Source organism: Felis catus, chromosome B1, assembly GCF_018350175.1.
Source record: "Felis catus isolate Fca126 chromosome B1, F.catus_Fca126_mat1.0, whole genome shotgun sequence".
In the NCBI taxonomy this organism is placed as follows: Eukaryota; Metazoa; Chordata; class Mammalia; order Carnivora; family Felidae; genus Felis; species Felis catus.
This window is the reverse complement of record NC_058371.1, coordinates 72,936,049-72,953,569: the sequence shown is the minus strand read 5'-3', so window position 1 is coordinate 72,953,569 and position 17,521 is coordinate 72,936,049. Positions and strand designations below refer to the sequence as shown.

General features: G+C 43.4%; 1 protein-coding gene across 28 annotated transcripts in view; it reads left to right on the top strand.

Annotated features, from left to right (window-relative positions):
- Positions 1 to 10,221: 10,221 nt before the first annotated feature.
- Positions 10,222 to 17,521, top strand: part of LRAT (lecithin retinol acyltransferase) — a 263,547-nt gene continuing 256,247 nt past the window's right edge. For all 28 annotated transcript variants that reach the window (XR_006596648.1, XR_006596647.1, XR_006596653.1 and 25 more), the window contains exon 1: positions 10,222 to 10,423. The gene's annotated coding sequence lies outside the window, so the exon portion shown is untranslated. The remainder of the gene's footprint in view (positions 10,424 to 17,521) is intronic.

Sequence of the window (17,521 nt, the reverse complement as noted above, 5' to 3'; positions counted from 1 at the left end):
GCCTTTTTTTCCACGTTGACTACATGATTCAAGTTCAATAGGACTTGATGAGCTGAATTATCTCTGTAGCTTAAAGGAAGATACATCCATTAGGTGGTCCAAGAAAGCTTGAATCGATGCTAACAATGATATGTCTATTTGTCTAATAAATAAGCCATTTGTATGTATAAGCTAAATTTGTGACCTAACTCCTCAGAATTGGATTTCCTCAAAATAGGTAGAAAAAAACGACCTATTGACATGCTGAAAATCAGTCCAATCTAATAGCAGAAATATCCCATTAAGGGAAACAACCTTGTCTGTTAGGCTATTTGCTTTGTTCATAAAAATAGCCCAGGGAAAGTGAAAATGAAAATGTTTACTTGATAGTCTATGAACAATGTGCTTTTAGTTTCACTATGTAAATCAAAGACAGAAAAACAACATGAGTTCTCATTGGGGGCTGGGCAGCAACCACAGCTTGGGTTTTGAGCTTCTTAATTTCATAAAGCTACATCAGATGTATAATTGGGACATCTGGCCTAGGGGCACGGGGTGTTCAAAAGTGCTATAGAGGGGATGTTAGAAAATTAAGCAACCTAGTGCTTAGAGAAAGAAGGATTATCCCAATCAGCATTGCATTCAGAGCCAAATATGGCCAAGAAGCAGCCATTTTTAATACAGCTGGAGATTAAGAAATGTTCTGAGACTGCTCTGAATTGAGACAAATCGATGTTAGATTTAAGTGCCAAATTAGTCTCTATTACTGAGTTCCTGGTTTGTTCCTTTCTATCTTCATGTCATCTACAATATGAGATCCCTCACCCCATGGAACAGTTCTCGCCACTAAATGTGATTGGCAGAAGAGAGGAAGAGCAAGTGAGTATGGTTAAAAAAAAAATTACAAAGGGGCCAATAATATTCACAAAAATATGCCCTAGAGAAACAAGACCTTTTAACTCTCTGAGTAGAGATGCCAGCTTATGGTGAAAGGAGCAGTACAATGTTTGAGGAAAACTCTGGTCATTTTGTCAAACAAATTATCTTTGTAGAAAAAAATTATACATTCCTAAAGAAGGAGAACCGGTAGAGAGAATAGAAAATGCTATCAAATGAACAAAATGATGCATCTTATCTTACTTAATGCCTGCCTTTGCTCTGAACTTCAGTCTTGAATGAGAGCAAATACTGATTAGACTTGTGTCTTTGTTTTAAATTCTAACTCCTTGGGTTAGTTTATGACCTTAATGTGATTGCAGCTATAGTCCTTTCAATTCAAACGTAATCCATAAAGAATACACCGTATACAAAGGGTAACTTTTTATTGACATTTTGGAGGACCTGGCTTCATCCGTGAGAGGTGACATACATTAATTACCCTTCTTTAAACATAGATAGCTGTGTATGCTTTACCTTGAGTGGTAGAACAGTGACCTCCACTTGCTAAACAGAGATACGATTTGCAAAAGCCCAAATATTTACTGTTTTGCAAGGAAGACCAGAGTGTAAACCACATTCTTAGTTGATAATTACTGGGCCAGTAGGTTACTGAAGAACAGCCTTCGGAGCTAACTTAGGACAGACTCATCCATAAAGAAACAAAATCAGTCAAAAATTCAGGACACTGTGTTTCATCTGTTATAAACACAGAGGAAATCCATTTACCAAGATCCCGGAAACCAGTTGCTTAATCATGCATCCCTCTGAGTCAGAAAGCTACCTGACATTCTCCTATCAATACTTTTTCTGGATCTCACCCAATACGTTTTTAAAGTTAATTCCCCATTAGCACTTCATTAATATGGAATACTGCATCATCTCATTATGGGTATGGAAGGCCTCTTCCTCACACTTCTCATACCTTCCTGCTCTGATAAGCTACCTCTGGCTCTGACCACAGATACCATCTAGGATTTTCCTTGGAAAATTCTCCAAGTAACCCTTAATCAAATATGCACCCCAAACTTCGGTTAAAGGATGACTGCACACTGTCCCCTGATATTCCTCCACTGGCTGCTCAGACTAAATGTTTATTGACTGCTTACCAGGCCCTCCTTGTTCAATCCAATGAACAAAGCAGACAGTGTCTCTGCTGTCAAGAAGTTTCCACTGTAGTGGAAAGAAAGAGGTAATAAATAGTATATAGTATTGATTGGTAATAAAGCCTGTGAAGAAAAATAAAGAAGGGTAGGGGGATGAGAGAGGCTGAGCCAGTGCTAGTTGGGATTGGGTGAGCCTGGGGAGCCCTCTGTGATAAGGTGAGGTTTGCTGGGGTTTGGTGGGGCTAGTCACCAAGCTCATGGCTGGCTCACCATTGCCACCTGCAGGCCCCCCAGGTATCTGGAGGGTGGGTGGTTTGAAGCCAGCATACGTAATTTTTTGATGCAGGGTTGTGAGAGATTAGTCCAGCCCAAGGCAACGACAGAGTGAGGGTAGAGTAGAGGAACCCTGTGAAAGTTAGCCCCCAAACATGGTGAAATCCATCTACACGACTGTTGTGTCTGGTACCCCGTGAAGGAACTCTGATGAGGTCACTCTCTTCATCAAAAACCTTCTGGGACTCTCTTCTTCCTAGCCAAGAAAATACAAACTTCTCAGACCTGTATTTACGCTTCTCCACAAAAATATGCCCAAATGTAGCTTATTAGGCAGATATGCTAAATTGGATTAAGGTATTGCAATCCCATAAAATTTTAAAACAATATTATAATCATGTAATAATAAATTAAAATAAATTTTATGTAACCCTCATGAAGGTAAGGACTTTTATCTGCTATTACCTGCAGCACTTACAACAACACACCTCCTTAATGAGTACTTGTTTAATGAACAAAGTTTATTTTACTAAAATATTACTAAATACTAAATGTTACTAAAACACTAAAATAAAATATGAAAAGTGCAGTTTGAAGAAGAACATATCAATAGTACGGGTTTACAAGATTAGTTAGGAAAAGACAAATTACCCCAGCCTTTGAAAGTGTTTGTCCCAGAGAAAAATCTGTTCACAGTTGTAGCAAAGGAATCAGAGATACCACAGGGTGGATCAGGTTAACAGTGTTAACACTGTAACAATAGCTGCCCCTGCACGAACCACGGTGGTTCTTCTGTGACCCCATCTGAGTAGCATCAGTCCAGAAGAGAGACATTCTCTGTCACTTTTTGACCAAAGGAGACCATACGGGGCACCCACGTGGCTCAGTTGGTTGAGCGTCTGACTTCTGCTCAGGTCATGATCCCACCGTTCATGAGTTCCAGGTGCCCGTTGGGCTCTGCGCTGACAGCTCAGAGCCCAGAGCCTGCTTTGGATTCTGTGTCTGCCTCTCTCTGCCCCTCCCCCCAACCCTCAAAAATAAACAAACATTAAAAAAAGCCAGTGGAGACTTGACATGTGTTTTATTTTTGGAAAACAAAAGCAAAACTATGTAACACTTTAAAACAAATCCAAGTTGGAATGATGTCCGTTAAAACAGGTTGGACAAGTCCCCGTGCCACACACTAGGAAGAATTTCCAAGAACCTCGGATCCATTCTGTGAAGTACAAGGGAAGAAGGCTACACACAAGCCTCTGATGTACTCACACTTGTCTAGAACCTGCGCAGAGGGCCCTGAGCAACAGCACAAACTTACCAAAATTAAAATACTTGAAGGTGAGAAAATAGGGGAATTTATGAAGCTTTGTGTGTTGGAGCTCCGTCAGGCGTTTGCACTAATTTAAGAAAAATGTCTCGGGGCGCCTGGGTGGCTCAGTCGGTTAAGTGTCCGACTTCGGCTCAGGTCATGATCTCGCAGTCTGTGGGTTCGAGCCCCGCGTCAGGCTCTGTGCTGACAGCTCAGAACCTGGAGCCTGTTTCAGATTCTGTGTCTCCCTCTTTCTCTGACTCTCCCCTGTTCATGTGCTCTCTCTCTCTCTGTCTCAAAAATAAATAAATGTTAAAAAAAAAAAATTTTTTTTTAAAAAGAAAAATGTCTCTAGCACACAAGTCTGGGGTTCACATGCATGGTAACGAAAGCCAAATGACCTTCATCTGCCCCTTTCCTTCGGCTTGTCTGTCCTGGTCCCGTGCTTTAGCCCAGCTCACCCATCTATGTCCCAAGCTAGCACCAGTAAGAGGGGTCATAGCCGACATTTCGGAAACTCTTGCAGGGTTTTGGGTCCCCCACCCAACTCCACTCCTCAACCACAATTTGCTGTCGAGCCCCAGACTGCAAATCTCTGTCTGCTGTAAGGAGTCGCATCAGTGCCTCCCAGCCTGGCTCCCGCACCCTGCCCTCCTTGGACGTGTTGTGGCATCTTTTTTCTCCTTTCAGCAGTCCCCACCTGTCCTCCCAAGAACAGGATCTGATGAACACAGATGTGGTAAGGTATGAATGAATGATCTAGACTGAGGTGTTACTTTTACCAAGATGGAAACTTAAACATGAGATAAAACTGAAAATCAAAGATAAGAGCTTCTAAAGATAGAATTTTAGGTAACAGCTATTGAGAGAGAATTATGGGATCAAATAACACAAATCAGGCATGGTGGTAGTCGTATAAAGCTGTTTAATGACGTACGGACCATGTTTCATTTCTGTATCGAATACTTAGACTTTCTTCCACGTGACTATTTCTTTAAAATGCTCCTCAGATTTTTGTTTTGTTTTATTTATTTATTTTTTAATTTTTTTTTCAACGTTTATTTATTTTGGGACAGAGAGAGACAGAGCTTGAACGGGGGAGGGGCAGAGAGAGAGGGAGACACAGAATCAGAAACAGGTTCCAGGCTCCGAGCCATCAGCCCAGAGCCTGACGCGGGGCTCGAACTCACGGACCGCGAGATCGTGACCTGGCTGAAGTCGGACGCTTAACCGACTGCGCCACCCAGGCACCTCTGTTTTGTTTTATTTTAAAATGCAGATTCCCCAGCCCTTTTCTAGATCTACTGAATCGGAGCAACCCGGGGAATGGACATTTTATTAACAGGCTTCCCTAGATAATCACTATGCTCATTCGTAGGAGGACCAGGACTGTAAACTGTACCGGAGAGGAATCACGCCTACTTTATACCAGGAGGTCTGATTTCTGCTCAGCAATTTCAAAGCTCATGTAATGCCTCTTTGTTATGTTTTACACCAAAGGCGTTCTGGAACAATTTGTTGTTGCAAAAAGAATTGGGAAAAAAAAAAAACAAAAAAAACAAAAAAAACAAAAAAAACAAAAACCAAAACCCCAAAAGGTAGGAGTTTCTTCTATGTAAGTTAAAAATTAGACTTTCGGTAATTCAACTTGTTGATATGTATCGCATTATGAGCATTGCCTCCATGCTGCCACGAGAATGGAAGATAGACTGGCACCTAGTCCAATGCTTCAATGCAGCACAAGAAGTGCTTACACGTAGAAGATGTTCAAGAAACAACTCGGGGAGATTCAGGCACCTTACAGAAATACACTAGAAAGGATTTAGGGAAGGATTGATGAAATGGGGAGGAGAGAGCCAAAGGTAATAAATAGTTCTGGGGAGTAGGAAAGATGGTGACCATGAACATAAAGAGGAAAATGAGAAGGAACTGGTTTAGGGGAGAGGGGGGAGGCCAGTTTCCAACATTTTCCGTTTGAGCAGTAATGAGACCTCTAACAGCTGATGCATCGGAATGCTAGAGACAGATTTGGGAGTGAGAACTGATGTTGAGTCAACGAGAGACAACGAGAGTGTCCAAGAAGAAAATATGGTGTGAAAATAAAAGGGACAGAACTTGGACCTGAGTTTAAAGATAACAGAACAGAGAATAAAAGAAAGGTTCTGTCTCCTGCCCCAATCTTACAGATATGCCAAAGACTTTCAGATATCCAGAATGAAATCCCCTGTGGACTTAAGTTCACCTATTTATCTGGGCCTCGAATGCTTTTGAGTTAAAGAGTAATAAACAATATAAACAAAAGAGAACCTTTGCTGTTGGATAATAAGTCCAATAATATGAAATGAGTAGTAGAATAGTCATTTTATTTATTTCACGTTTATGGAGCCAGAAGCAGATAGACTGTCTAGTAAGTTGGTTTTGTTTATTGACATTCTCTGTGCAACTAGTCTTCTAATTGTGCTGAATTTCCTGAGGGACTTGGGCAAATCTGTTGGATTGAAACGTGAATAGCTTTAATACAGCATATGTCATTATAGATATCCAGCTTAGGGCTTACTAAATCTAATGACCAGAGTATGAGGAATTTAGAAATATGCTTTTTTTTGAGGCCCTATTTGGAAGGGAGCTCCTCTCTGATATGTAAGGTAACAGAGCCACCTGCTGGTGAACTTATTTCACCATGAGGCAACAATAGGCACACTTCTGTGGGTATCTATCCACTCAGACCGCCTCATACATTCTTGTAGGTAAATATCCTCCTAACCCATTCCTTTTGTATGTATGTAATGTATTGTCTGGATGTTAGATTTTTCTCCTTTTCTGATTAGGAAGGGATCGTAAGGTAGGAACCAGTCATCAGCCAGTGTTGATCACCAGCATTCAAACTGGACTCTTAGGTCAGAACACAGAACACAGAATGTGGGTGTGAGACTTGCCTGGGAGACTCTTTGGTATCAGTCTGGGCTCAGTGGAGCTGTGGGTTCTAGATGTGTGTTTGGCTGTACATCCTAAGATCCTTCTTTTGGGATGTTACGTAAAAAAGCCAAAGATGGGGGTGCCTGGGTGGCTCAGTCGGGTAAGCGCCTGACTTCATTCAGCTCAGGTCATCATCTCATGATTCATGAGTTCGAGCCCCGCATTGGACTCTGCTGGCAGCTCAGAGCCTGGAGCCTGCTTTGGATTCCATGTCTCCCTCTCTCTTTGCCCCTCCCCCACTCGCATTCTGCCTCTTCCTGTCTTTCAAAAATGAATAAATATTAAAAAAAAATTTTTTTTAAAGCCAAAAATGGCCCCCATATATTCACCCCTGGGTTGCTGATTTCTTTACAACAGGCTGGGACCCATGAACTCAAAAGCCTATGGGCACCAAAGCCAAATCTTCATATTTAAAACATACTCAGTCGTTCTAAACACACCCAAAATAAGCATATTTTAGAACTTATTTAGAACCGGCCTGCTTTGCAAATGCCAAGAAATGGCATCCAGCATCTGCTAGCCGTGGATAAAATAAACTTTGTAGCTCTTAAAGACCTCTACTCTGCTGCTGCCCTTTGGAGTTCCCTGATCAGAGGCTCCCAGAGGGGCTGCTGAGCGGCCTCACTTAGACCTGGAAGTCTCCTTTCCCATGAACGTGTCCCCCAGGAGTTCCCTTAGCTTCCCACTCTCCCAGGTGGAAGCCCCTGTGTTGCCATAGCATCCAGAAGGCCCCCCCATACCATGTCGGACTCCCTTCCCCACTTCCCACATGCAAACCTGTCAAAAGTGTTGCCCAAATAAAGCTTGCTCTGTGCTACTCCCTCCTCAGGGTCTTATCTTTTCCTTGATCAGCCCCAGATGTCTCCAAATCACTATATTGGGCAAGATCGGCCTTGTCTCCACAGGGAGAAAGAAGTGAACTTCAAAAACTGAGAAAAGTCAAGTTGTTTATATGGCCATGGCTGTATCTCTTCTTTGACTGTTCTTGTTGCCCCTTAGAAAGCAACGTTGTTGGGGCGCCTGGGTGGCGCAGTCGGTTGAGCGTCCGACTTCAGCCAGGTCACGATCTCGTGGTCCGTGAGTTCGAGCCCCGCGTCGGGCTCTGGGCTGATGGCTCAGAGCCTGGAGCCTGTTTCCGATTCTGTGTCTCCCTCTCTCTCTGACCCTCCCCCGTTCATGCTCTGTCTCTGTCCCAAAAATAAATAAACGTTGAAAAAAAAAATCTTTGAAAAAAGAAAGCAACGTTGTTTCTCAGATAGAAGCAAAGGGGCGCCTGGGCAGCTCAGTCGGTTAAGCGGCTGACTTCAGCTCAGGTCATGATCTCGTGGTTCGTGAGTTTGAGCCCCGCGTCGGGCTCTGTGCTGACAGCTCAGAGCCTGGAGCTGCTTCAGATTCTGTGTTTCCCTCTCTCTGCCCCTTGCCTGCTCATGCTCTGTCTCTATCAAAAATAAATAAACATTAAAAAAAAAAAAAAAAAAAGAAGCAAAGAGGGCTTGGAGATATTGGTGTCCCTAGTTGTCCCTTCCCAAAGTGTTCTGGAGGACTGGACCCAAATGGATGAAAGCTCATCTCTTTAAATACTCTGTGCTTTAAATATGCTGTAAATATTCCCCCCCCCCCCCCCCCCCCCCCCCCCCCCCCCAGGGAAGAGTTGTCCCAGCTGTAGGCAAAATGGCTAGGCCTTAGTCTGGCTCTGAGTTTGGTCAAGGACCCCTATGTTCTTGACCTCACTAGTGAAGTACAGGAACAGTGGAGCTACTAGGAGAGACATTTCAGCCAAGTTAGGCCCGAAAAAGGACATGGAGGCACTGAGCCTAAAGCCCAGGGGCTCAAGTATTGGAAGGTTATAAAAGCTTTACACACTTTCTTGGTAATTCCTTCTCCCTCTGTATAGTTGAGTGTATGAAAATAGCATCTCCCCTCCTGTGGTCAGTCAAGGGTCAGACTGACTGTTACTGTCTCACAGCACCACTCAGTAGCTCCGATACCCTGGACAGTTATTTAGCCTCTCTGTGCCTAAGTTGCCTTGTCTGTAAAACAGAGATAATAACAGAACCCACTCTGTAGGTTTGTTGTGAAGATTAAATGAGATCAGAGTTAATTTTTCTTCTAACAGAGGCAGTATAATGTAACAACTGAGCTTATGGATACTGGAGCCAGATTGCCTGGCGGGTTTTGTTTGTTTGCTTTTAATTTTTTTAACGTGTTTTTATTTTTTTTTTAGAGAGAGAGACAGACAGACAGAGCATGAGCAGGGGCAAGGAGGGTGCGGGGTGCAGAGAGAGAGGAAGACACAGAATCTGAAGCAGGCTCCAAGCTCTGAGTGGTCTGTATAGAGCCCAGCCCGGGCCTCGAACTCATGAACCATGAGATCATGACCTGAGCCAAAATCCGTCGCTTAACCGACTGAGCCTCCCAGGCGCCCCAACCTGGGTTTAAATTCCAGCTTTACAGCTTACTTCTAGCTGTGTGACCTTCTCTATGTCTCAATTTCCTCAACCTTACAGTGGGGATAATTTGGTGGCTCTCTGCCCCTCACCCACTCACGTTCTTTCTCTCTCAAAAATAAACAAACGTTTAAAAAAAATTTTAATGGAAATAATTATATTATCCATCTCATAAGGTTGTTTTATTTAATGTGTTAATAAATATAAAACATTTAAACATAAAACAGCATGAAGAACCTACTTTTGTTATAAAATAAATAAGGCTCTTAGAACAGCTTCTGGTAAATAGTAAGAACTCAACAGATGTTAATTCTTTTGTTATTAGTCATGTAACTGCCCAGATCCATAAACTTTATTAATTATCCTACAACAAAGAAAGGATTGGCTTCTGTTTTCTTCCTTTTATTATAAAATTTTACTTCCAACTTAAATTCTTGCTTTTTAAATTCCATCCAGGAGGATGGACTTGAAAGAATGAGAAGTGCATTACTGGAAACTAAATGACTCAGACATTAAGTGTAAAAAAGGAGACTCACTGCTCTGTCTACCAAAAATTAACTAGCTTGCAAACACCCTCCACGTACTTCTTTGCATCCCTCTTATACCTGTGTAGGAATGTTTGCTGTGATCCTGTGTTCCCAGCAGCCTTGCTCAGATGGTACTTATAGCTATAGGAAAACCAGGTTCTCCGTGGACATGGCTGGAAAAACAAAGCTGGCCTGGATACAATTCTCTAGCTCCTTGGAAGAGAAGTTGGAGGCTGCCATAGCTTTATCTTGTTGGATTTTTCCTTCTCAAACACAGACTTTGGAAGAGGGTGGGGAATGCGGGAAAGTGGGGGGGGGGGGGGCAGTGGAAGGGCAGAGAGAGAGGAAGACAGAGAATCCCTAGCAGGCTCCTCGCTGTCAGAGCAGAGCCGGATGCAGGGCTCAGTCCCAGGAACCTTGAGATCCTGACCTGAGCAGCAAAAGCCAAGACACTTAATCGACTAAGCCATCCAAGTGCCCCAGGATCTTTAAATCACTGGTACAAACTCCAAAAACAGAAAAAAGGAGCCGAGCCAGCAATCCTAAACCATGTTTTGTGGTCATGGTTGATACAGCTCCAGCACTGGGTGGCAACCAGTGGGGAACGAAACCGCCCGGTTGGGCGCACAGGTGGGGCCCGGCCAGCAGAGGGCGCGCAAGGCGCCGTCCACCCCGCCGAGCGGCCCGCCGGGCGCTGGGACTCCTTCCTGGCGCGCAGCCTGCGGCGGTCCCTGGCGCGGCGACTGCTGCGGGCGACTCTCCCGCTGGGACTCGGGTACCCGGCCACCGGGCAACCCGGCCGAAGCCGGCGCGGGTGATGGGCCGGGATTGGAGAGCCCGCCTCCGATTTCTGGGGAGACACTGAGTCATCAGGTAACCGAGCGGCAGCCTGCGCCCCGCGCTCACTCCCACTGACCCCGGGGCCCCTGGCCACCGCACGCTCCTTTCTGCGCTGCGTTCTCAGAGGAAAAGGCGGGAAGGGAGGCGCGGGGAGTTGGCTGCAGCCCTGGAGGGAGACCCTAGGTGTGGGGGCCAGAACAGGAGCGATGACACTTGGACTCTACCAAATTTAGAGACGCCCAACTGTGCTTTTACTCCGCCACGTGTCCTAGCTTTGCACTGACCTTTCCCCTCCCCGGAGAAAGAGTGGGCCTGGCACCAGCCTTTGCTCAACCCCTCCCATGGAAAGTGCCCGCCTGCCTCCCTTTCCCTTGCCCTGTGCTAGTCAGTCCCTCCCTCCTGACCCGATCCTAGTCCCTAATAGCTTATCCATTTAGGAGCTTGGATGTCTGCTGGTTGCATCCCCAGCTCTTCCTCCCTTTGAAAATCTACAAAATGGTTCAGAAGACGTTGGCAGCTGTGAATTTGAGGTTCGGAGTGGGGACAGTTAAAACTGGGATTTTTGTACCTTTCTTGTGCCTTTGGCCCCCTCTAAGATTTGCCTGATTTATTAACATCTGAAGTAAAAATATGTTCTTCCTCTTCCCCTTTTTGAATCCTTTTATAAGGAGGAAATCAAGTGATGAGAAGAGGGTGGGGAATCAGTTCCCCTTATTCAAGTCCTGACTATAGATATACACTAACATATGATCATTGGACCTGGGGGTTTTTATGTATCTGTTTATTTACATATAAATCATCTGGTGACATACAGTGAACATTCTGGGGAGATTCATTTTGAGGAGATGTAAACATTTTTTTGAATCGAAATGTGTTTTGACACTTGGGTCTGCCCTGGTTGCAGTGTGTATATCGTTTGATTTGAGGGCCCTTGTCCCTGCCCTGAAATACCAAACCCTTGTCTGTCATTGTGCCCCCAAATTCTACTATCGATGTTTATTTCTTTTTGTTTACGGTCTTAAAAGTCTTTAAGAGTTCCCCCTCAGGAATCAGTTACCAAGGGAATGATGACATCATAATACGTTATTGAGGAAGAGCCTGCTCTGGGATTCAAGAAACAGGGCTCACTGCTGAAGGCCTACGTGCAGTATTTGACTCTGGGCCCAGTTCTGCTGCTAATGGGCTATGTGACCTTGATTGTTCAATTTATTTAATCTCTTGGAATCTTGTTTACCTCACTTCAGGGAGGCTGGAACTAATAACCTTCATCTGTTGGCCAATGAGTGCTAAATATGGCGATCAATCTTCGTCCCCATCTTCCTTGACCTACTAGCAGTATGGGACCAAACTGGTCATTCCCTCCTTAAAATGCTTTCTTCTTGAAGTCTCTTGAAGTTTCCCTCCTTCCTCCCTGCCTACATCTTCTCAGTCTCCTTGACTGGTCCTCTTTATCTCTAAAAGCTAGGGTTTGCAGTGTCCCAGGCCTCTTGTTGGACTTGCTTACCTTTAAAAAAAAAATTTTTTTTTACATTTATTTATTTTTTCGAGAGACAGAGAGAGACAGAGCACAAGTGGGAGAGGGGCAGAGAGAGAAGGAGACACAGAATCCGAAGCAGGCTTCAGGCTCTGAGCTGTCAGCACAGAGCCCGACTTGGGGCTTGAACCCACAAACCATGAGATTATGACCTGAAGTCAGACACTCAGCTGACTGAGCCACCCAGGTGCCCCTGGACTTGCTTACCTTTTAAAAGGCACTCTCTTGGGGCGCCTGGGTGGCTCAGTCGGTTGGGCGGCCGACTTCGGCTCAGGTCATGATTTTGCGGTCCATGAGTTCGAGCCCCGCGTCGGGCTCTGTGCTGACAGCTCAGAGCCTGGAGCCTGTTTCAGATTCTGTGTCTCCCTCTCTCTGACCCTCCCCCATTCATGCTCTGTCTCTCTCCATCTCAAAAATAAATAAATGTTAAAAAATAAAATAAAATAAAAGGCACTCTCTTCCATGATATTTAACATCGCTACTTTGATGGACTCCACATTTATGCCTCCAACATGGACTTGTCCTCCTCTGAAATCCATATTAAGAAACCTGGCTGCCTTCTTGGCATCTTCTGTAAAAGCCATCTCAGAAACATCATGTTTAAAGCTGAACTTTTGATCTCCATCCCCAAATCTGCTGCTTGCCACCCTACCCTTCCCCCCACTCCCCCCCACCCCCCATCTTGTCCATCTCAATGACAACCCTGTCTTTCTCTGCTCAGGCCAAAACCCTTGCAGTCAAACTTGCCTTCCACCTTCACTCCAGTCTATACCACTGTCCCTCTAGTTGGACTATAGCAATAGCTTCCTACCTAGTCTCCCTGGTTTTTCTCTTGCCCTTCTGCGGTGTATTCTCCTCATAGCTGCAACAATAATTCTGTTTTGTTTTGTTTCATGTTTTTATTTATATTCTAGTTAGTTAACCTGTAGTGTAATATTGGTTTCAGGAATAGAATTTCATAATTCATCACTTACATAGAACACCCAGTGCTCATCACAACAAGTGCCCTCCTTAGTACCCATCACCCATCTAGCCCATCTCCCACCCACCTCCCTCCAGCAAATTCAGTTTGTTCCCTATCATTAAGAGTCTTTTATGGTTTGCCCCCTTCTCTCTTTTTCACCCCCACTTTCCCTATGTTCATCTGTTTTGTTTTGCAAGAGTAATCCTGCCAGTCAGTCATGTCCTGTGTTGGATGAAGACTGTCCAATGGCTTATCTCATTCAGAGTAGAATCCAAAGTCCTTACGGCGACCTAAAAGTGTGATATATTTTCAGATTTGTTTCTGGCTTCATCTCTTTCTTGCCCCTCACTACTTGCTCACTAGCATTGCTGGCACACTGACCTCCAATATGCCAAGCACATCTCTGTCTTGGGGATGCTTATTAGTGTAGACACTTACTAGTCTTTCCATCTGAAACATTCCTTCTCCCAACAACCCATGGTTGGCTCCTTCACTTCCTTCGGGTCTCTGCTCACTCAAATATCATCTTATCAAAGACACTGACCCTTGATTACTTGATATTCAATAGCCACATTCAACCCTATCCTTCTTGGTACCTCCTGACCCCTCACCTTACATTATCTTTCTCCACAACACTGGCCAGCTGACAAATATTTGTCGGGCTTTTCTCTCTCTCTCTCTCTCTCTCTCTCTCTCTCTCCTTGTCCCCTCCGCAGAATGTAAACTCCAAAGAGGGAAGAGATTTGGACAGTTTTTATTGCTGCTGTGTCTCTAGTGGCTAGAACAGAGTTTGGCATATGTCTTAGTCCCTTTGGGCTGCTATAATAAAATACCACAGACTGGGTGCCTTATAAACATCAGACATTTATTTCTTACGGTTCTGGAGGCTGGAAGTCTGAGACCAGGGTGCCATTATAGGTGACTGAAGGCCATCTTCCAGGTCACAGACTTCTGCTATGTTTTCACCTTTTGGAGCTCTGGGGGGCCTGTTTTATAAGGGCACTAATTCCATTCATAACCTGAGCACTTCCCAGAGGCCCTACCTAACACCATCACCTTGGGCATTAGGACTCAATGTATGAATTTTGTTGGAGACACAAACATCAGCATGAAAGGTTATCGACACATCTTTATTGAATGAATGAGTCTAAAAGGTGATGCTTGTAATATTTAGATCACAGGGCTAAACTGAAGATCATATTGTGAAGCCATTTTGTATGCTTAGTAGCATACAAAGACCTTTGGCTTAGTAGTTAGAGAAACTTTGCTTCAGACCCAGGTTACATACGCACAAATAGTGTGAACTTCTCAGAAGGTCCATTTTCCATATTTGTGGAATGGACAAAGTATAATACCTCGAAAGTTTATTGTGAGTATCAGGCAAAACATAAGTGTACGTGAAACATTTGGCTGTGAGGAAGCTAAAAAACAAGCAGTTTTGATAACTTATGTGTGAATGTGTTTTGTAAGCTATAAAGTCACACATATACATATAGCATTAATATTACTGAGGACATTGTATGCAATGTAAAAAGTTTACTGTAATAAACTTTTCAAAGTGAATGATTTCAGTGTTCATAGCATAATGCAAATTAGAAAACGAAAAATTAGTAGCATCTATACCTCATACCTGTAGGTTCTAATGGAAATGATTATCTGACATCCTATTGTTCCTGCGTAATTTTCCCATATCCTTTGGCCCTGCTATGCCTAAGAAAGCAATATATATTCTTATCATCTCAGTCTCACAAAACCACGCAAATTCAGCCGCTTAACTCACAAGTAATCCAAGTAATGATCTGGTGAGAAGCTGTCAGGGATTGCCATTTCTTCAGCATGGTCCTGCCCTACGAGTACTATTTATTTTATTAAAAATTTTTTTTTAATGTTTATTTATTTTTGAGAGAGAGAGAGAGACAGAGCGCAAGTAGGGGAGGGGCAGAGAGAGAGGGAGACACAGAATCCAAGGCAGGCTCTAGACTCTGAGCTGTTGGTACAGAGCCCAATGCAGGGCTCCAATTCATGAACTGTGAGATCATGACCTGAGCCACCCAGGTGCCTCTGGTACTGTTTACTTTAGTTCAGCACACAATAATAGAACATAGAGATTTAAAGGGGAATATGACATGTCCTTGTGTTATAGTGTAATGTAACTCAGTCTCTTGTGGTATAGTGTAGGCCAGTTTTACAAGGTGTATAGAATACAAACTGTTTGAGGACAAGAAGTAAGTGAGTTCCTACCACAAATAGAAGACAGCAGGAAGTCAGACAGATCGCATACTGATTATTTTTTTCATCTTGAGTTATTTTTTCCTTGAAAATCCAAAGGTGTAGGCCATATTCTTGAGACTGGGTTAGCTCTGAGGCCTCTAGGGCACAGAAGGTTGTGAGGTGGGGAGACCCTGAGACCCAGGCCCGGTTCTGAATTCTTGTCGTTGAGATTTAAGAATTATAGATAACAGGACTGCTAGATAAATGAAGGCAACTTCAGAGCTTCCCTGGAAGTTCCTAAGCAGTCCTGCTTTGGTTGTGATGTACCCTTTCCCTGGTTTGCAACCCCCTTCTCAGTAATCTTACAGGCTCAGAATGACTTTAAGAATCCAGGTAATCTGTTAAGCTTTTCCTAGGTCCACACCCCCACCAATCTCACAGCCCCGCCTCCCCGGAAGCCCCGCCTCCCCGGAAGCCCCGCCTCCCCGGAAGCCCCGCCTCCCCGGAAGCCCAGCTCCAACAAGGCTGGGTTCTTGAGTGGGTGAGCAGGGTGGACCATGTGGTCATGAGGACATGATCCCAACGTTTGAGGTCTCAACAAAGTAGAGTTGTCCTAGACCTGCAGTGTGTTTGACATTACATTTGAAGAAGGGATTTCTTCACTGAAGTTGGCTGTGGCCTGGAAATGTGTTTACTTTTCAATGAAGTATAAAGGCCTTGTAAGCACTCCCAGGACTGGACCAGGTTTTTTTCATATTTGCCTTGCACAATATATCAGTTATTTATCAATTGTACATAGGTTTATTCCTCAGGAATATCTATTAGTCTCATATTTATTCATCAGGAATTCTGGAATATCACCATTGTTTGAGCTATTTTAGTTTGACATTGACTCATCAATAAATATTTCTTGAGCAGTGTGCTGGCCCTTGGGAATATAAAACAGAATACTACCTATTTCCTGAACCCAAAATAATTTCTATTAGTCTTTATTTATTTCCAGACTTACACCAAGTCCAACATGTTGTTTACCTTAGTTAAAAAAAACCCAGGGCTCTCAACAAGAAATGAGAACTTTTCTTTTCCTTTTTTTTTTTTTTTTTTGTAAATAGAAACCATAGAAAAACAATTTAAGATGATTATGTCTATCTTCTCAACTCTACTTTTTTTTTAAAGTTCTGATTAACAGTGTACGATTAAGTTCATTCATTTAGTTGTTCAGTAGACCTCGGGCTCACAGTTTGAGGGGGCAAAGTTGAAGCAAACTCTGACCCCACAGAGTCACAGAGGGTGACTTTAGTGAGGACATCTTGCAGCCCTTGGGGGAGGGTCCTCCAGCGAGGTCCCCTGCTGCTTTGGCTTCCTTTTACCTTCTCTTTGGGCTTTGGGCTGCTTGCAGGTTCCCATCACTGCAGGGCAGACAGACTGACAGCCAGTTCTGCTCCTTCTGGAAAATTTCCAGTGTTTTATACTTGTCAGATGACTTTTCTCAAGAAAACAGATTTCATGAGCCACTCTCTTTGCTCCTGGACTGTTGAAACCCTGGCAGATATGATTTAAGAATCTGAACAAAGAAACATTTAAAAGTACATGACACTAATTTGCAATGCAGCGTACGTCTCCGTCTTGGATTTTACATTGTCTCTGAAGCCTACGGTGGTCATTTGAGTTATCCATCAGCCACAAAGCAGGCTTTGTCTGATTTTTGTCGTATCCATTTGTTCTTGTCTTCCTTGTCTCTCTTACCACAATATTCCCACGATCACAAATACATCCACTTGTGCCCTGTTTGAATTTCACACTTTTACTAAACATCTTGACATGAAATCACAGAGTGAGATTTTTCTTCCTTCCCCGAAATCACTGATGAAAAGATTCTGTTCTGTGTGTGGTCTATAGAATGGCTCAGTTGGAGACGGGATGCACAATGTTTCAATGGATGGTACAGCTCTTCATCTCAAAGCAGTTGCTGGTGACTTTTCTGAGCTCACGTGTCCTGGAGAAATCACATAAAATTAATTATAAGACCATTTATCTTTCATCTTTGTCTTTCATCAATTTCTCCTTTTATTTTAATGGGTTTTCTGTATATACATCACCTCATGTCTGTTTACTCTTTCATAGTTGTAAAAACCATCCCTCTCTCTTGCATTATATGGGGGAAAAGTATAAATGATTATCTCAGTAATTATTTAATTCTTATTCTTCTTATTTCTTATTCTTAATTAGGAATTAATTCTTAATTATATATTTTATGTATTTACATAAGGCTTTGCTGTGCCAAGGTCTCTGATCTAGTGAAACAGTTTCCATCTGTGAAAACCTTGTAAGCCTTTATAAATTTCCTACAATTTTAGGACTTTCCACATGACAGAATAAAGGATTCTATGGCAGTTAGTAAGAAATTAGAGGCTTACATAAT